Consider the following 22374-nt stretch of genomic DNA (forward strand, 5'->3'; position numbering starts at 1 on the left):
CACTGGCAACTCATATTCGTGATGGTTCATGGCCTGGTTGTTCCACTTTCCATCCTGCTTATGGCTTGGAAAAGCAATGGAGAATGGTCCAAACCCTGAGGCTTCTATACCCGTGTGGGAAACCAGGAGGAAGCTCTTGGATCCCAACTCTGCTTTGTTTTTACTATTTGAGGAGTCTCTCCTTCCTTCTGTAAATCTGTCTTTCCAAACAAATAAATAAACATTTAGAGAAAAATACCAGGTGCGGGAGCAATGTTATGGTGTATGTAGCCGGTCAAGCTACTGCACATGAATCCAGCATCCCATATAGTGCAAATGCTCTATTTTCAATACAGCTCCCTGCTAACACACCTGGGAAAGCAGCAGGGGATGGCCCAAGTGCTTAGGACTCTGCCCCCCACCAGGGAGACCTGGATGGAGGTCCAGACGGCCCACCTCAGCCTGGAGCAGCCCCAGTCATTGTGGAACACGATAGTGGGTGAAGATCTGTCTCCCGTCTCTCCCACTTTCCGTGTCATCATTTCTTTCATTAGAATTAAATGAATCTTTAAAAATGATTATGTATATTTTCTACAAACTTCTTGAAAATCCCACCCAAAGTCCAGAACTAGGCTATATAAGTATAATGAATTGATTTTCATTATAACCCAACAGTTTCAAAAGGACTCTGAGACCATTAGCTATCCACATGTCAAAAATAAAAGTAAACCATCTGGTTGATACCTTTTACCATGCACAGAAATCAGAATTCAAATTAAAATACAGGCAGATACGCAAAATTTAAAACTATAAAATTTCCAGAAGAAAACATTAGAAAAAGATGTTGTAATGTGGTGTTATATAAGTATTTCTTGGACAGAACGGGTAAACAACGATCACTAAAAAAATCAAGTTTTATTTCATCAAAATTAAGAATGTCTGTTTTGGCCCCGGCATTGTGGAGCATTTGGTTCTGTTAATACATACTGGAAGAAACGGCCAAGATGCATTTCCCGTGCTGATGCGCCTTCATGTTTCCATGTATATCCTGCTTGTCTTCAGCGACTACCTTTCTGGGAGATGTTCCTGTCTTTTTAATTGAAAATCCCAAGCAATAGACTAACTCATGATCCTCACGAGGTATGTGTGTGTGTATTGTATCATTTCCTCCAGTGTAACTGTAAAACTGAATTTCTATACATTTTTCCACAATCAGTCTATATGTTTAATGCGATTCACCCAAAGTCTCTTGAATTTTTGGCTGTATACATAGCCATAATGCATGTTATTTATGAGGTATTTTCATGCATTTGTATGGGAGTGAAAGTTGGCAAAACAATTTTTTTAAGATTTATTTTTTAATTGTTATTGCAAAGTCAGATATACAGAGAGGAAGATCCGTCCGAGGATTCACTGCCCAAATGACCGCAATGGCCAGTGCTGTGCCCATCTGAAGCCAGGAGCCAGGAACTTCCTCCAGGTCTCCCACACACGGGTGCAGGGTCCCAAGGCTTTGGGCCATCCTTGACTGCTTTCCCAGGCCACAAGCTGGGAGCTGGATGGGAAGTGGAGCTGTCGGAATTAGAATGGGTGTCCATATAGGATCCCAGTGTTCAAAGTGAGGAACTTTAGCTGCCAGGCCACCGTGCCGGGCCATAGTAAAACATTTTTTAAAACAGAATTGCAGAGCTTACTAATTTTGATAGCTATGCAGAAGCCATAAAATATGGTAGATATCTTTTTGAAAAAGATACACCATATGTAATGTTGTATTTTACTTAAAACTAGAAATAGGGAACTGAAATTTTCCAACAAGCATAATGTTGAACAAGTAAAACACAGAAGAATATAGAATGCCTACATTCGTCTAGAGTTTAAATTAGACAACATTAAACTATATTACTTAGGATAGAACTTCTATGGTGAATTATCATGAGATAATCATTGGAATATAATTACTGTATAATTAAAAATTGAGTTTATTTACTTTTTAGAAAAAGTGAGGGGTTGTGTGTGGGCACTGAAGTTCAAGTGCAATTCATTTTGATGAGGACGTGAGCATTTCCCTATAGAAATTCATTTTAAGGTCTTTGTTTATGCATTGTTACCTTTGTAAAATGTGGTTTATTTTTGACCAAAAAAATGCAGAATAAGCGAGTTCATAATACATACAATTTTTAATTTTAACACATTTGTATTAAATTATAAGAGCACAAAGCAAATAGTGGTTTTAAAATAATACATTGAATACATGAATGATACATTTAATACATTTTAATTTTTAATACATGCTTATTTTTTTAATTTGGCAGGTGCTGATATTGTTGTCTCACACAATTAAATGAGTTTTAAAAATAAATTTTAGAGAGTGTGAAAGTAGAGTTAAGGATAGAAACACACAGTTACTGCACATGGATAAGTCTAAAACTGAAGAACACCATTAGGGCAGCAGTTAGTGATACTGCAACATGAGCTGGAAACGAGCAGACAATTAACTCTAGCTACTTTAACCACAATAAAGAAGACGCATTTATGTGAACTGATGAATACACTAATTTACTGCACTGTAATAAATTTTGATTCATTTGTATGTGTATCAAAACAGTACATTACACACCTTAAATAAGGAAAAACAAATAAGGTAAAAATAGACTTTTCAAAAGCTATGTTCAGTTTATTGTATCTGTATTTATTTAGCCATTCTCCCAATTTTGAATGTTTCGATCTTGATCTCTCCTATTCTGTTCATTTTTATAAATATATCATGATGAGCCCCATATGCGCAAATCATTATTCCTTGTATGTTTGCTTAAGAAGTCTAATAGTATATATTAGCATGCATTTTATGGTTTATGAATATAAACCTTCTGCCAAATGTCACATCAAGTGAAACTTCTATAAGTCTTTCTTTTTAAATTAATTTACTTTTTTAAACACAAAGTCAGATATACAGAGAGGAGGAGAGACAGAGAGGAAGATCTTCCGTCCAATGATTCATTCCCCAAGTGAGCTCAATGACCAGTCCCCAAGTGAGCGCAATGACCAGTGCTGTGCTGATCCAAAGCCAGGAGCCAGGAACTTTCTCCAGGTCTCCCACACAGGTGCAGGGTCCCAAGGCTTTGGGCCGTCCTTGACTGCTTTCCCAGGCCACAAGCAGGGAGCTGGATGGGAAGTAGGACCGCCAGGAATAGAGCTGGCACTCATATGGAATCCTGGTGTGAGGACTTTAGCCCTAGTCGACCGCGCCAGGCCCTCTGTAAGTCTTTTAGAAGAATTCTGATTTTCATTCACACACCAGTATGGCTATTAAATGGTTTGTTAATTTGATAACCAATTAATTTAAGTTTCATGAGAGTAGAGACCTTTGTATTTTTCAGTAATAAGTACATTAAGGATTCAAGTGCTTGAGTTATCATCAGGCTCTTTCCAGATGTACTAGCAGGGGACTGGATCAACAGCCAAGATACAAAGGAGTCATTCCATCCAGGAGTTAGCCTTGCAAGGAACAGTTAGCCCTGGGCAATGAAACATTCGCTCCCTTGGTCAACTATTTGCTGCCAGTGAGGAAATATGAATATATTCTACTGGTTTGGGTGAGAGAGTCAATTTCAAATCGGACCTCCGTCCCCTTATTACAGAGCAAACGTAGTTACTGCATTCCAGTGTGAAGTGCTCCACCAGCTCTAGTACCTGGAAGTAACCCTGTGCAGTGTGATCATGCCAGAAATAAGTGGTTACAGCACGCATGTAGGTGCCCAGCCACCTGTGCAATTGTATCCTTAGTCAGGACATTAACGCTAACTGATATGGAAAGTCATTTTACTCACAACTACATATGTTTTCCCTCTTTTATTTACCAAACACACTTATAAATTCATCTGCCTGCATGAAAGTGATGGGTAGCATGTTTAAAATGGAAATCACCCATTCTCTAACCAAACACTAGTTACTGAATACTCAGGCAACATTCATTTTATTATCGGCTTGATGTTATAAAAGCTGGAACTACTTTTTAATGTTGAGTCTTTAATTGTTTTATGTGTATCACCAGAAAGATTGAGAAGGAGCAGCTACCATTGTAACTGAACTCCTAAAGTCCAAATATAATAAAGCTGATGAGTTTCAGCACTGAATAACTATAGCCACTTGTCAAGATACATTTTCTGTGATGTGCCTGAGAACACAAACTCCATGTGCAAACGTCATGCTTTTCTGCTAATAATATCTTGGATGATAAAGGAAGCTGGCTTTTATCATCCTACTCTCATTTGCCCTAACAAGGTTCACCAACATTTCCTTACATCTCAAACGTAATTTTTATTGAGTATTTAATCAATAAGTACTTGATTTAGAAATGGTTCACTGTTTTAGTCCTATTTGAACTTATTCTGACCTTGGAAACTGTTGACAACTTCTTTAATTTACTTTGAGATGCTGCCCTTTGATTTCTTGGCATATATAAACATTCTCCCTAGGTTTATTATTTTTCTTTTTCAGTAACTCTATCCAATAATTTTTTCTCTTCTCCTTCCCCTTTGCTCCTAAAACATTGCTCTTTTCAGTCTTTTTCTTGCCTCTATTCTCTTTCAATCAAGCATCCTCAACCATTTGCTTCTGTGATTTTAAACTTAAATAATTATCACCTATAATCTCAACTTCTTGGGGAGCTCATCATGAGGTAAGGGGCATACTTCTTTGTATTCTCTTGCTCTTAACTGTTAGTACTGTTAGCTAACCTGCCATTACAGTTAGGACTCTGAAAAGCACACTCCATGCTCATCTCCATCCCAAGAATGCAGTTAATCCGAATTCTTCCAATTCCAGTGACAAATAATTTATCAAATCTTCTCCAACATTCTATATTTTTAAAAATTGTCTTTGAACAGCTTGTCAACGTTCCATTTTAACCATTATGGAAGACAACATGGAGAACCCTTAGAAATCTGACAAAGAATCTACCATACGACTCAACCATTCCCATGTAGGATTTACACAAATAAAATAAAATCAGCATATTAAGCAGTTATCCCTACCTCCATGTTGACTGCAACTCTACGGTACCTAAGATACAGAGTTAACCCGGATGCCCATCAGTTGATGTCTGGATAATGCAAATGGGGTTTATGTACACTATAAATTATTACTGAAGAGCTTTTTTTTTTAAAGAATCCTGTCTTTTGCAAAAAAATGCATGCAACATAAAACCATTATGTGTGGTGAAATAACCAAGTCCCCAGAAGACAAACATCACGTCTCCCCTGACATGTGGTAATTAATATACAAAGTGAAAGACTAGTCATATATATGAACGAAACTGACATTTTAATAACTGATTATTGTTCATAGATTTTGCGTGTGCTTTTAAGGAGCAGTAGTTTTTTGTTTTGTTTTGTTTTCACTTACTGCTTAGGGAGTTCTTTATTTACTGGAAAGTTAATCTTCAAAACATGCTATTGTAAAAATCAAAGAAAATAAGAAAGGAAAGGCAAGATGAGAGTGTGGCCTGGAGGGTGGGAAATACAATTTTGCTTTTCCATCTGTACATATCAAATGCCATAGCATTGTCCAGCTTGATATGCTCCAATCATTTTGTGTGTAATTGTTCTCTAGATTTTTAGGTAACAACAGTCATTCAAAATGTTACAGCATAAGTAAGGTCATTATGGTAATCTTCTGGGTTTATTTTGACAGTCCTGACCCCCATTTGATGCCTTATAGTGTTAATATTGTTTCAGAAATTTAAAGTACACCTAGGTTGTCTTTGGCAATATTTATCTTCCTTAATTTACAAATCCCTTAATGCTCAGATTTCTCATTTTTATTTGATCTTACAGCACTTTCTGTATCTTCCTACATCGTATTTTTCCAAAACATCAGCCACTGAGTTTATAAAATCATATCAACTCTACTTATGGGGATAGAACATGAAATTTACTATATTCATGGGAGTAGAAAATGATGATATTATTAACTTATTTTTGTTAAAGGAAACTGGGAGTTGGTGCTTTGGTGTAGTGGATAAATCAATCATCGGCACCCATGTGGGAGGTCCAGAGAAGTTCCTGGATCTCAGCTATGAACCCAGGCCAGATCTGACCATTAGAGCAATTTGGAGTGTAAGCCAGTGGATAGAAGATCTGTCACTCTCTATTTCTCCATCTCTTCTCTCTGTAACTCTGCCTTTCAAATAAATAAATCTGGTAAAAGAAGAAAGCAAACTTACCTGTCATCATCAGATGGGATATCATATACTTGGAACCATATATATAATATACTTTTTAAAGTTTATGTTTAAACCGTATATAGACCTTAGAAGTCATTATAAGTCAACTTACTCGTTCAGCAGAGCCAGTTGATCTTTATGAATGAGCACTGGGGCTTGTATTGCTAACCATGTTAAAACTAGAATGATGAAACCACCGAGAGTATCCTTGGTTGTTCAGCTGTGGACTTACGCTAATTCTTAACTAAGCTAGTACGTCAGAAACAAAAAAGGAGCAACATTAGAGTCAAAGTTTTACTCTTTGGTTTAAGTTTGCATTTGCAATGAAAGACTTGCTACCATAGAGTTTATTTCTGAATATTTCATCTTATTCAATCTTCTCTTCTCAACTGACTTGAGATTAACTCAACTGTTAAAAACAGCTAATACACCAACTTGTCAGACTGGAAAAGGCATGATTAAGAGAAACAACTACATTTCATTAGTGTATTTAAATATTAATAAATCCCTTAGGGAATAATAAATAGGGGAATAATAAATGATGACAGAGTAAATAATAAGGATGCTTCCTTCAACATGTGAGACAAACTGAATGCAAAATCGTTTCTGTTCCTCTAGTCAGTCCAGTTTTCATCTGCCACTCCTATCTGTGACTATACAGTAAAAAATGAGTAAAGCCATCAGGTAATAGTAATACAATCACTTCCTCATGTCCAGCACTCCGCATGCCTACCTACACATGGAGTCCAGCTGTATTTAGAAAACATAAACGGTGACTGGAGGTCAAGTGGAGTTTTTCCCTCTAGTAATGCCAGACAAAAGGTGAAAACTCATAGCCTTTTATCTTTTCATTACATTAATAAAGACCCAAATATTTCATATAACCTCAGACATGCCAACAGAATTATATTCTGTTCTATAAACTATGCTGTTTAAGATAAGAGAGGAAGAGAGGGAAAATGGTTTTCTGTTTTGTGTTTGAAGTAAGTTGCTTCACTTATGGGACTGAGCTGCTAAATGGGTTGGGGGAAGAATTATATGAGCAACCAAATAGATGGGGTACCTAAGGACTGTCAAAGAGGAGCCCAGCGGGGGGCGGGTCCACTCTTTAAAAACTGTTGGATGAATGAGCAATCAGCTCAGGCCAAGGCAGTTCTATGAATGCAATAAGGGAAGGTGGGGTTGCATAGACCAGATGTTTACCAGTTTGCTTTGGGAAATCTAACCTCTAGGGATTGGTTTGGGAGCAGCCCCGAGGGACCACTAACCGATGACAATGGTCCATGGCTTTGATAAACATCTTTCCTCTCCACAGATGTTTCCAATGATAGGAAATGCGGAAACATAAAGACCGCTTGCCCAATCAAGCCCATGCTGAACTAAGCTAAGGACAATGCATGGAGCTTTTTCAACTTCTCTATTGTGATTCTGCAGCCTTCCTAAGAGGGAGGAGCTTGTGGTTAATCAGCTTGATTTAAAAATCCTTCTGGTTAATAAGAGTAAACTTTCATTCTTCTTGAAACCTTATAGTAGGAAAATCCATCTGAAATCCCTCTTAGGAACGGAACACTGACAATACTTGTGCAAAGGACTTGGACAAATAGTGCCTCCTATGGCTTTCAAGGTTCTTAAAATGTGACACAAAATAAGACAACAATGTAGTGTAGCCACGCAGCCAGACATGCCATCTCTAACTCTATGGCAAAAACTTGTGTCAACTTTGACCACTATCATCCATAATTTGAAACTAACTAGGTGAAAAGAGATAGACATTTTGAAAGAGGACAGGCCATAACGTGGCTTTACTACTCAGTATGCCCTTGAACCATCAGGTCAGTAACACCTGGGAACTTAGAAATGCAACTCTCTGGGCAGGAGCCCAGATCTGTTGACTCAAAAGTAATGGTTTGCGACTGGCATTGTGGGGTAGCAGGCTGAGCTCCTGATTGGAACATGGGTATCCCATCTGAACACCAGTTCAAGTTCTGGTTATTCAGTGCTCCATTTCCAATACAGCTCTCTGCTAAAGCACCTGGAGTATCAGCAGACAACCTCCCAAGTGTTTGGGTCCCTGTACCCATGCGGGAGAACCAGAAGTCCCAGGTTCAAGGCTTCAGTTTTGCTCAGCCTTTGTCATTGCATCCATTTGCGAATGCGTAAGCAGATGGAAAATTCCCCCCATTGCTTTTCCTCTTCACCTTTCTCTATAACTGTCTTTCAAATAAAAAAAAATTAAGAAAAGTTTAATAAAAGAAGTGGGTTAAGAAAATCCTCCAGGTTATTCCTGTGCATGTGCTTGAAGTCTGCCACTGCAACAGACATTTGTAACAAGTAGTCAGGGGTCTGTTCCTCCTGGACATGTGTTTCTTTTATTCACTGTTGCTGTTATGTTTAGATTTTCATAGCTTGTAAATCTGTTGTTTTCTTTAACACACTTGTGCTCTCAAACCTTGTACATATCACAGGAATATTTAGAGCAAGGGTCGTTCTTGAAGTTATCTGCATTCTACATTGATCTATTTACTTATAATTGTTAAAATCTCATTTGGCTTTAATGTTGTATTCTAATTCAATTACTGGCGTTTGAAGAAAACATCCCAGAATTAAAAAAAAAAAAAGGTATTTGTATAACAAGCTCACTGTGAATAAATAGCACAATGAGGGCCTTATGAAAAAAATAAAGCAATTTGATTATGAAACAAACATTTCATTTTCTAAGTTGATTCATGTTAAATAAAAATGGCAAAGCAAACAGAAACAGAGCTAGGCATACAAAAAACACACAACAATGTTTGGTGAGTAAATCAAAGAGCTTTAATAGACTCTGCTTATTTGAGTGATCGATATGCCTAATTGACTTGTGGTATTCCTGTTATGGGAGAGAATTCATTAGAATAAACTAATTAAATTTAACACCCCTTCAAGTTCTTTATGTTCCAAGATTTGATCATTTTATTCTAAGTGAGTGGACCTGAGGGTCAAGACCAATCTGATGATATGTTCAGGAAGTTTGCTTGGCACTGTCAAACAGGAGATGATTTAAAACCACTAAAGCATTTTGATTGTTAATATTTAAGGAGTTCTGGGAAATGTGGTCATTTATTTCACAATTTAAAATAAACAAGTCTTAATGACAACCTTTGAAGACCTCTGAACAAGATTATCATCAAGCACGATTAGACATAGCTTTATATTGTCTGTGATCCATGACCTTGCTCCACAATAGCAGCCCTTCAATTATTTATAACTGATAATTCATTCTATTTATGAACGGTGTTGGAATTGGATCAAAAGCAGATAGCAGATTCAGGCTACTGATGCTGCTGCTGCTGCCTTGTGCACCTGAAATGTATAGAGATGAAATTGACCAAGTTCAAGGCTATGTTGTTTTGCATTGTCAGGATTTACAAGTTGCTCTTGAGGAGCCTTACTGCTCTCATGCTAGCAGATCTGAAGCGAACCACCAGATCTCTTGGAATTCTTTTCTGACATGACTAAATAAGTTTGATTCTGTTTCCTACGAAGTTTGATTCTGACAGCTTTTTTCTCATCTCCCCACTTTGAGATGCTCAACAAATTCTCCACAAGTTTCTAAGCTGACATCTTGACAGTGGACAGAACACTTGTTTCTTTGCTTTCCTTCATGGCATTATTTGTCAGTTGTAAGTTCAACATATTCCTTATCCAAAAAATATTTCTCCATTCTGGATATTACTCTCTGAATATAGTCCTTGAAATGCATGGATGTTGTGTTTGATTGCATTAAAGAACCCAAATTTTCGATGGTATGTCCAGTAATCCATAGTTCTTTTATGACAGTGAAAACGTTGAAAATGTTATAGTAGGCTCTTGAACAAGATGCACAAGAGGGTGTTGAAACCCAGCTTTGACCCAGCAATAGTTGATAAGCACCTAGACAGGTCCAAAAGAGAAAGAAAAAAAGAAAGAGTATTTCCAAGTAGATAAACAAGATGGCAGAAATGAAAGAACCTCATACAATTCCTTACAGAAATGTTGAAAAAAGCACTAGTTTCTTCATTTACTTTCTTTCACTCTGTGGAAGATATGCTCAGACTATACTGGTTTTATTTATTTTTAAGTATTTTATGTGTATTTATTTGAAAGGCAAAAAGGGAGGAGAGAGAGAGAGAGAGAGAGAGAGAGAGAGAGAGAGAGAGAGAGAGAGAGAGGAGATCTCATCCTTGCTGACTGTCTTCCTGAAATGACTGCAATGGTTGGAGGTTGGGCCAGGCTGCTCAGTACTCCATCTGATTCTCTTGTTTGAATGATAGGAACTCCAGCAGTTGGGCCATCATCCACTGTTTTCCCAGGCACATGAGCAGAGAATTGCATCAGAAACAGATCATTCAAGACTTGAGCTAATGCTGCCATGTGGAAAGCCAGATGCATGGCCAGTGGTTTAACCTGTGGAGCCATACACAGGTCCTGGGTTTTATATTTTAAAAGGATTTATTGTGATTATTTCAATATTAAGTATGTTAATCCATGGTGTTGTAAATGTGGATAGTGTCCCCATGGGTATGTATCATAGACAGGATCTTGTAGAATTCTCAGAGTGCTAAGAAAAACCTAGGGAATGATGATCATTGTAGAATATAGCCTAAGATGCTTTCCCCAGCAGGATTATCAATACTATCCCATTCCATTCTTAAAATGTGTCTGGATAAATTATGGATAATCTACTTGGATATACAAACTTAAACAGAGATTTTCAAGCTTATAAGTGGACAAAAGGCCAGTTTTTGTCCAATCTGTGGCATACCTGCTAATCTCTCCTCTAGTTGTATTATTTAAGTATATCACTCTTTGCTTCCAGTTGCTAGCATCTTTCTCTTTGCCTTAAAGATTTCTGTAGCTGCTGGTGTCCACTTTTTAAGGTGCAGGGAAAGCCAGAAGTCCTGGGCTTAATATGCCTTATCAGTATCCATCAATCCATGACTGATTTGCTTTGGTGTGGAGACACTCCCTCTGCTGCTCAAGTGGAAATTCCATGGCACCTGTTTACTGCCAGCATCCAAGAGTTAGTCATGGAGTGTAAACTCCAGTTGTCCACCTTGGCAACTGTTTTGTTGATAATCCTCAACTGGCTCCTTTCACTTCCTTATTGTACTTCCTTACTCACACACTTGTGTTTCCTATGATCTCGCCCCAAATAAGACAGCATATTCCTTTCCTTCACTTGGGCTGCTGCAAGTACCCTAACAAAAGCAAGACTGAAAGCAAGCTCCCTTGTGAAAATCAGATACATTCCCAGTCGTCTTCTTGTTCTGTGAAAGAGAAGTCTGTCTGCACTCTTGGAGGGAAGCAACCAAGTTTACCATGCGTTCAAGACCTGATTGTGCAGAAATGAGACGCCATGCACAAGTGGTGATCCAAAACTAATACAGTGGCTTCATGTAGAAACTCCGAATTATGACATTGACATCAAGATGAGTATAGGGTTTGTAAAAGCCATAAAGATGAAGTTCTGCTGTATGGATATTTCTATGACCAAGTAAAATGGAACATCTAAGCAAAAACACCCTCCTGATTATTCAATGAAAGATGTATCTACAAACTACACAAGAAATGGAACTGCTAAGAGGAGGAACTCACAGCTATCCTAAGTCAGAGAAATAAACTGTTTAGATCATATTTATTTAGTTTATTTAGATGACATGTAATTATTTACTTTCTAAGAGGTGTATACATAAACTACATACTTTACACTGTGTATATACTTTCTACATACATATGGCATATGTTTACACTATATATGTAAAGCATAATAATATTTAAATTACCAGAAAGATATAAAGTAAATATGTCCAATATATGAAAAAGAGATAAAAGGAGGCATGTAAAACGTAAGAGTATGTTTACACAAAATGAAAAGCTTTTATCTATTTGAAAAATAAAAGAGCCTAATGGAATTCTCAGAAATGAATAACAAATTTATTTTAAAAAATTTATGCTATCCAAAATGGATTTAAAAATAAAAGTGAGCCCAGTTGAATTACACCATAAAAATTTTATTGGTGAGTAACTGGGATATTTGCAATATCTTACTCAATTGTTGGAATATATAAGCAACCTCTAGAAAGGGCTAGCATTGTGCGAACAGTTAAGTCACTGCCCATAAACTGGCATCATAAAGGAGTGCTGGTTCAAAGCCCAGCTCTGCTTCTGATTTCATTGCCTAGTATCGTGCCCAAAAAGACACTAAAAGATGACCCAAGTATTTTGGTCTCTTGCTTCTCGTGTGAGAGCCCTGGATAGAGTTCTAGGTGCTTGTTTTGGCCTTGCCCAGTGAGGAAGGAGCCCCACAATAAATCAAGTCTTGAAGACTGACTACTGGCTAGGTATATACGAATTAGCATTTTTACCCAAACCAGTCAAACTACCCTGCCTTTATTCCCCTGTCTCCCCTTCCTACTCTTTCTCAGTGTCCATCATGTTTTGTCCCTATTTTGCTACATCTTTTCTGCACGTAGGATGAGTGTTTGTCTAAGAGGTCACATGAATAGCTTTCCTTTTCTAACTTGAAATTTTTCTACAACAACCTTTCATCAGAGCATTTATTCTAAAATCATATCAAGGAAGGAATATGAGGGAGCTATCTGTTTTCACATCTATGGAGAACAGAAAAAAAATGGAAAATATTATAAGGTTTTAAAAAATAAACTTAAAAATTTTAAATCTACTACTTTTTGTAAGTTTGTTGCTACTGTGTTGATTTTTTAAAAGTTGCTATTAATGTAAAGAAAACTAATTTCATGGATTCTTTTTTCTAAAGATTTCATTTATTTTTATTTTAAAGGCAGATATACAGAGAGAAGGAGAGACAGAGAGGAAGATCTTCCGTACACTGATTCACTCCTCAAGTGGTCGCAACGGCTGGGGCTCAGCCAATCTGAAGCCAGGAGCTAGAAGCTTCTTCCGGGTATCCCATGCGGGTGCAGGGTCCCAAGGCTTTGAGCCATCCTGGACTGCTTTCCCAGGCCACAAGCAGGAAGCTGGATGGGAAGTGGAGCTGCCGGGATTAGAACCGGTGCCCATATGGGATCCCGGGGCTTTCAAGGCGAGGACTTTAGCCGCTAGGCCACGCCGCCGGGCCCCTTTTCTTTAATTTTTGCCAAAATGTAATTTCACCCTCCAATGACACAGTAACTATAATTTTCAATAACCATAATTTTCAATGTAAAAAGTAGAAAGACCACAGTTCCACATGAGTGTAAATAAGGGCTAAAAATAATCAAATCACAAGGTGTCTGTTTCATTTCTATGCAGATTTTGTGTCCTGTATTAGTTGCCATATCTCACTAAACACAGTGGTTTTCAGGTTTGTCCACTCTGATGCAAAAGGCAGGATTTTATTCTTTTTGCAGTCTAGTGGCATTCTATAGTGCATAGGTACCGCCTTTTCTTTATCCTATCATCTGTTGATGAATACCAGATTTGATTCCAGATCTTAGCTATCAGGAATTGAAATGTAATAAACATTTTTTTAAATTTTGTTTGTGGAAATTCCCGTGATTTGGATGGCTGGGTTACAGTTTCAGATTTCTGAGATATTCCCGTATGATCGTCCATAGTAATTATTCTAATTTACATAAAGACCAACAGTGGATTAGGGTACATTTTCCCCCAAATCCTCTCCAGCATATATTGATTTTTTTTCTCTTTAATTTTCAGGTGATAGCTATTCTATCAGGGATGAGGTGAAACTAAACTTGTGAGTTCTGATGGCTAGAGCGCCTGCGCATGTTTTCCATGTGTCAGTTCGCTAGGATTGTTCTAGCCTTTGAAAATGTCTGCTCATGTCCTTTGTCTAGTTCTTAATCTGATCGTTCTGTTGTCAAGATTCTTGAGCTCTACACCTTGTAAATATTAACACTGCATTATTGCATAGCTCATAGTTTTCAATGTATTGAGTCTATCCTTTGCAGTGCTGAAATCTGTTAGCTTGATGTATTTTTGTCTATTTGTCTGTTTTTGCTTTTATTAACTGTGCTTCTGGTATCTTTTCGAAGATGTCATTGCCTTCACTATGCTTATGTATTGCAGTCTCCCCAATATTTTCCTTTAGGAATCTGAAGATAGGCAGTCATAGATTTAGATTCCTGATCCATTTACAGTTGATTTTTACATAAGGTGTGAGGTATGGGCTCTTGTTCTGTGCCTCTGCATGCATAGATGGAGTTTCCCAACACCATTTGTTGGTCTTTCTCCACGGGTTGATTTTAGCTTATTTGTCAAATATTAGTTGGCTGTACAAGCATGGATTAATTTCTGGGTCTTCTAGTCTGTGTCACTAATCCCCAAATAGCTAAGAAAAAATCTTAATTAAAAAGTATTGATTTGTTTGAAATGTAGAGTCATAAAGAAAGAGCTGGGCATACACATATATATCTTCTATCTACCGACCTACGCTCCAAGAAGCACAATGGCTGGGGGTAGCCTGGGCTGAAGCCAGGAGCCTGGAACTCTGACTGGGTCTCCCACCTGGAGTGGCCTGGATCCAAGTACCCAGAACACCCTCCACTGCCCTTCCAGACACATTAGCAGGGAGGTGGATTGGAAGTGTAAGAACTGAATTCAAACCAGAGCTCATATGGAATGTAACACTGAAAGGTAATGTTAACCCTAAATTCTTAACTTATAATAAGAGTTGTTTTATTCTTCCAGCCAGTAAAGAAAATCAATTAGAAATACTTACCTTCCAAACAAAAGGTAGAGAATGCCCATACCAACTGTATCCTCAACTAAATAAGGGAAGATGTATGTGGAGAAGTGTGGAGGCATCCAGCTATAAGAAGCTTTGCAGGAGAGTTAAGCAAGAAATTCATCCTCTGAACTCATCAGCAAACAGGCTGTGGTAGATATATTGGTTAAATTAATGACTCCACTGCATTTCCTCTGGTACAGCTGTCTATACCCTCTGCCATATGATTTCACGGGTCCTATCTCTACTATTTGATATCAGACTCAGTCATGATTTTCCTTTAGCTGATGTTAGCAGTCTTGATGCTGAGATATGCAAATGGGATTATTCTCCTTGCTTTTGTCATCACCCTGAACAGAGTCTGTCCCTGACAGCCTTCTGGTCTCAGGATCTTGGCTTAACCTGCTGCTTGTAACCAAGATGATAGATACGCCTGACAGTAAGTAACTGTTTCTAAAAATCACTGAGCTGGGGCTGTATGTTAGACAGTGAACTCTGACTGAGATGTTGGCGGTGTTCAAAAACTTGTAAATAACTTATATAGCCATGGTGGGACTATGGAAAGCTTTGTAGAAAACAGAGAAAAAGTGCAGAAGAAACTAGGATTGATAAATTGTAGTTCCTCTGGGTGATTTTCCTGATCTCTTTCTATTAGAAGAAGGCTAAATAAAAAGGAAGAAAGAAAAAAAAAAAACATAGCGGGAGTTATCTGCTGGGAAATTGAGAGAAATGAAAATTCTTGGTTTCTTCCTTTGCTGCTGTCACGATGAAGACCATCGCCTTTTATGTTCTCTGGCAAGTATTTGTAGTAACCATGTACTGTGTAGTTGCTGTCTGCCAAAGATTTCATTATACTTTATGCATATTATTTCACGCAATCATGATAATTCAGCATCATAAACCTCATTTATAGATAGAACACCAAAGTTCTGAGAAGACAGGTAAATAAGATGGCAGAATCTCTAAGTATTTTGCAGTCATCTGCTTTTGCTGTATTCTCCTAGTGGTCTCCATGCTTTCTGTATTTTGTCCTGCAGTTCTGTGTTCTGTACCAGTCAACATAATCTCGTACTCATTATACCCTAACCCTATTCACATGACTGTTACATTTTTAAATTGTTAAAAAAAAATTGCACTACCAAACTATTGACATTTGGGCATAACGTAAGCATAATTTACATGTTATATACATGATTAATCCCTGTCTATATAAATGATTATAACGTAAAGAAGAATGCCTCTTTCAGTCATGTAGTTATCCACTCTAGAACATTATTTAAAGAAGTCTGTCCTGGGCCTGGCACAGTAGCCTAACAGCTAAAGTCACTTGAGTGCTTTAAAAGTGTTGATGTGCCAGGATCCCATATGAGTACCAGTTCTCTTCCTGGCAGCCCCACTTTGTATCCAGCTCCCTGCTTGTGGCCTGGGAAAATAGTCGAGGATGGCCCAAAGCCTTTGGACCCTGCACCCACGTGGGAGACCCAGAAGAAGCTCCTGGCCCCTGGCTTCAGATTGGCTCCGCTCATGCCACTGCAGCCATTGAGTAATGAATGTGTATATATAGAGATCTTCTTTTTCCACTTCGTAATTTTTTTTTCTCTTGAAAGCAAGAATTGCTCAAATTCCGGGTCTTTCCTCAGGAATTTCACAGTTCACAGTTTCCATTCCATGATGGAAGTGATAGCTAGTTGCCATGGAGATGATCATCACATTTCCACTGAGGCTTGTAATTCCTGGCAGGAAATGAACATCCAGAACAAATGCATTTTTACATCACTTTTACATTTCAAAGTCAACCTTTCAATTGACCTGGTAGTATTGTCACTGGAATTACTATCAGTAATTACTTCTGCTGGTAATATAAATTGTTGGGAATTCAGACTGAAGTTGTGCTGTATGGGAAACAGTAGACACAGATGTGGATCTCATCCCATACTCCAATCACGACCCTGTCCAGGGAAAAGGAATTTGAAGAAAGGCTATTCAAGGTTTCTCAGTGTTCTGCATCTTTGCAAAAAGGAAGATAAAAAAATGTAAATTTGAGTTCTTAGATCCTGATCTGTCTTCACTAGTAATTTTCTTGGTAATGGAAAGGAAGTTGAACTGATAATTCAAATTAGGTTGAAGTCCTGCTTCTGTTACATAGTCCCTTTTAGCTAAAGTTGCCAGAATTAGCAAATGAAATAATAGGATTATTGATTAAAGTTTCATGTCAAATAAACAATGGATACATTTTTTTTCCTGTATATATGAGAGCACTTCAAAAAGTTCATTGAAAAAATTAAGTATAAGGTAAATTTATGGGCCCGGCATTGTAGCCTAGTGGCTAAATTTCTCATCTTGCACACTATGGGATCCCATACGGCTGCTGGTTCATGTCCCAGTGGCCCCACTTCCCATCCAGCCCCCTGCTTGTGGCCTGGGAAAACAGTCAAAGGCAGCCCGAAGCCTTGGAACACTGCACCCACATGTGAGACCCGGAAGAAGCTCCTGCCTCCTGGCCTTGGATCACCTCAGCTGTGGCTGTTGTGGCTGCTTGGGGAGTGAATCATCAACCGGAATATCTTCCTCTCTGTCTCTCCTCCTCTCTCTCTCTCTCTCTCTCTCTTTCTCTCTCTCTCTCTCTCTCTCTCTATATATATATATATATATATATATATATGACTTTGCAATAAAAATAAATAAATTTAAGAATAAGAAAGCTTGGATGGAGTTCTGGTCTTCAACATTTGGTCTGCCCAGCCACGGCATTTGTATTTATTTGGGGAGTAAACCAGTGGCTGGAAGATCTCTCGCTCTCTACTTACTGTTGCTATCGTTTTTCTCCCTGTTTAACTCTGTATTTCAAACATCATTTTTAAGAGTCACGTAAAGTAGTTAGTTCTATCTTGCTCCATGAATTGGAGGTGCTGTCATTATAACTAGCAATATCAACTGAATCGAGACAACTAAAATATCTTAGAAATCACTTTTTTAAACTCTCGGTCCAGTAAGGGCACACTAGTAGTCTTAATACCTTGAAGTTAGTAAGTTAGTGTGGAGGTTTATACTCAAAAGAATAAATTAGCACTGCTTGAACATTTATCTGTATCAAGATCACACAACCAAAGTGACGTGGAACTGGGATTTGAACAAAAGTCTAATTCTATGGCTGCCATCTTCAATACAAAGGTATCAGAAACAGTTTTAAAGCACTTGCCAGCAATGATTCTATTATTCTTGATTTTTAACCTTAAGGTAATTTTATGAAATAAATACTGACTATTATTATACATACTGCTGAACTTCTGTCTTGTGCGCAAACTGAGAATAATATGTGGGCTCAATTTTATTGGCTATATGGATTGTTGAAAGCTGCTCTTAGGGAATCATCCCACTCTTAAAATAGAACAGCCTGAAACTGGAGTGATCTTGTTGCCTCTGTTTAGTCAAGGGAAGAGGGAAAATGGGGAATAATGCAGAAAATAAAAGATGGCCATCTTCTAACAGATAAATCTGTCCTTTCCATGAACAGTATTGGAAGCTGAAAAAACACCCCAGTAAAGCCATCTGTGCTGTAAACAGAGACTGTGTGGACAGAGAGCTTTTAACAAAGCTGCTGTTTACCTAACAGAGGCATCTTGCGGTTGATCCCAAAGGAATTCACTTTCCTGCTTGATTCACCATGGAGGAGAAACAAGGCCAGACAAACAGAGCCCCTTGGTGTGCTCAGCTGTGAGATTTCCATTAAGCAAATATGAGTTCATCTGCACACACTGTGTGTTTGCACAGCTCTCCGTGGCATCTTTTCAAGACCCATCATTGTCTAGAAAGCTCTCTGAAATCCTCGGTCTATAATAAAGCAAATAGTTTGCACAGCCATTACTGTCAAGCTCGGTTATCATAATGCAGCTTATGAATGTCACATGTTGAATTAAATCACAGGACCAACCACAGTGCACAACAGTATAATGTGCTTGTCTGGTTGCTGGCACATGACCCAGCTCCTCCAAGACACTTCGTCTCCACCAAATTATTGGAGATTTGATTATAAGATGGAGATAGAGATACGCACTGTCCTTCATGCAAGTTAATTTTTTTTTCTAACAAATAGCCATGATGTATTTTTCCTTAAGATCTAGGATTGAGCACAAAGAGGGGTACTATCTATGGCTAGGAATTTTTCATATTAGCTGGCTTTCAAAACCACTTGCTGATGTGCTTTCTCATTGGCTTGCAATAAGTATCATTATTGTTTGGTTTTACTCATGGGAATATTAAGGTTCATACTGATTCGAGGAGTCCCCTAAAATTATTCATGTCATACATGGGAGAAGAAAGGTTTAGGTTCCTGTAGTTAGATCTTTGCTATTTGAAGTACAATTCATTGAGCCGTCATCAGTCTCTGTACACTTGTTACGAAGGCAGTATCTCCGACTCCCATCCCAGATGTACTGGATCGGAATCTGTATTTTTAACATCTTCAGTTGGTGTGCAAGCGTTTGATCACTAGAGACTCACAAGTACAGTCTCTCTCCAACTCAATTATCTAGGAAAGCACGAAAGTGTTGAATATCTTGAGTGTTACATTCCAACAAGGCAGATAAGATCATGCCAGTAAGATATTTTATGGCTTGAAGATCTATAATTTTATCTTCACTTCTTTAAAAAAAAAAACTATGTTGGCTACAAATACAACTGTATTCACAATTGTGCAAACCTTTACCTGAATAATAAAACAAGGCTGTAATCTCTACCTGTTTGGCTAACAATGTCTCTTTTCATTAGCATGGTGGATCTTAGGAGGGATAAGCTATCTGGAACTAGAGCCAGATATTCCATTAGGGCCTTTATACTTGATGCAAACTTTAAATTAAATGTTCAATGCCTAATAAATGCTTGTAAAATCGAAACCTGCTGCCATATAGTGTGCTAATATAAATGGCTCGTACTTGTTGGTCTTAAGTGATCTATTGTAAATCAATACTATGTCCAATAACTGTGCTGATAACCAGTCAAATGAACTAAAACAAGTCAGTTAAATTCCTTGATTCTTATTTTTCTTGGCTGCAAAATTAGAACATTTATGCACTGTGCATCTCAACCAAGTTTTAGCACAGAATTTGCATTTTAAAAGTCAGTGAATATTTGTAGAGTCTGGAAGAACAAAGTGAATTTGCAGCCAGAGAAAAGTTCTAGTATCCATATTCTTTCTGATTAGAATCCTCTGGGTTGTTCACTAGTTGCACTTGGAGTAACTGTTTTGTTTTTTATTCTGAGTCTGAAAGAGAGTTTTACATTTTCAGCTGTGCAGTCCTGCACAGTCTCCAAATGAAGTATGTGTAATTAAATGAATGTGAAGGAGTTGCCTAAATACTCCAAGAAACCCACCGCATAATCACAGGGCCACATGGTGTTGAGGTATATGGCCTGAGGAAGGAGCCTTTTGGTGAAAATCTATACAGCGGTGTACGTGTGGTTCCTGAGAAGTAGAAACATTCGTCAGAAACTGATTTATAAAATCCTTACAAAACAATGATCATAGAAACAATTCAAGCTCATCTTTTTGCAGTGCAAGAAATGAATTCCCAGACAGCGTAAGTAACCTTTCTAGGTATATGCACAAGTCAGGGACAAACGACATCCCTTTACTTTTCTCATATCCTCAAACTATTCTATCTTCTCCGATACTGAGCATCTGCATAAATTTGCCTTATTGAGAGAAGATGCGTTCAGAGAATATTTTTTAGTGCTTTATAATATTCCTCTACTCATCAGAATAGAAACACCAGAAGGTTAACTCAATACACCCATGTTCCTTGATATTTGTATATATATTTGTTCTAGCTTGGCTCCTGATGGTTCATCTTAGGACTATGTGCTAAATACTTCGTTTCCATCATGGAAGTATTGGGAGATGGTGGAACCTTTCTTAGGGGGCCTGGTGGAAATGGCCTTAGGCTGCTAGGGGCATTTGGGAGGCGTTCTTATAAATAGGTTTTTATAACAGCCTGAGTTTCACCCTACCGACTCTTTGCTCCTGGCAAAAAATGCAACCACCTGTTTTCACTTGTTCTCCCATCATTTCCATTTTCCATTTTTTAGACAACCCTCACTGGAGTTGAGTTGATGGACATGCTTTGGCCTTGAATCTCCAAAATTGAGCATAACTGAACCTTTTTTTACATAAAGTTAATTATCTTAGGTGTTTCCCTATGGTAACGCAAAGCTGATGAATGTGGGGTTGTTTCTGTGACACAGAAGGGTAATCCTCTATCTGCGATGTCAACCACCCATATGGGTACCATTTGTGCTCTGGCCACCCCACTTCCAATCCAGTTCTCTGCTTATTAGCTTGGAAACTGTAAAGAATGGCTCAAGTGCTTGGGTCCCTATACTCACTTTGGAGACTCAGAGGAGGCTCCTGGTTCCTGGTTTCAGATTGGTTAAACTCTAGCTGCTGTGGCCATTTGGGGAGTGAACCATTCATTGAAACATTTGTCTGTCTCTCCTCTCTGTAACTCTGCCTTTCAATTAAAAATGATATAGGCTTGTTAAAAAAAGGCTGATGGATGCCAAAGGTAGCACTGGAAATAATGAGCATGTTAGCAGGTGTATGAGATGAGGTAGCAGAAGATGCTACTTGGAACCAGTCGTTGTTATGTACTGATCATTTATTCCTCCTATACAGAGCATCTTCTATATTCCAGAAAAATGTTAACACTTTGACAAAGAAGAAATAATGCAGAAAAACCTTTATGAGGCATTTTCATGTAAGTAAAACAATTTTATATGGGTATTTAAGAGTGTTCATTGAAAGTAAAATGCAAGATAAATTTTTTTGAAAAAAGATTTGTATAGTCATGTGTAATTTCCTTATAATGTATATTTCCCATGAACTTTTTTTGAAGATTTGTAGCATGCCATATATGATCTTATCTATGCCAACATATATGAGTATAAACACAAAAGATGTGTTTTTAAATATATTTTAAACATGATATGGGTAGAAACGTGACAATGCCAGCCACAATGGGGCCGTAAAGGCACATTACTGAAGTTCAGCTCATAGAATACAGAAAAGCCCCTTCTCACCATTTTTAAGCATTACTTACAATGCGTATCTCTATTTCCTGTCCCTTTATTTAAAGTGGTAATACTATTACTAATTTTCTGAATTACTGCTACAACAGTAATTGCCTTGTATCCACTTGTGGCATCCCTGATTCCAAATGTCTGCATGGATCGTGGTCATATTCGAATTACACATCCTACAATGTCATTTTTCACAATGAATTTCTGCACCATTAATTCCTGGTCATTCCAAACAAGCACCATGACCTGAAATTCACTCACATAATGACTTTTCTTTTGAAACTGCCACACTGAGGTGAGTGTCACAACCTCGGTCATTAGTCAGCAGAAACTCAGAACATCAGATCTGTGTGGTCCTATATTCTCATCAAGC

The sequence above is a fragment of the Ochotona princeps genome, chromosome 30 (assembly GCF_030435755.1).
Source record: "Ochotona princeps isolate mOchPri1 chromosome 30, mOchPri1.hap1, whole genome shotgun sequence".
Classification (NCBI taxonomy): Eukaryota; Metazoa; Chordata; class Mammalia; order Lagomorpha; family Ochotonidae; genus Ochotona; species Ochotona princeps.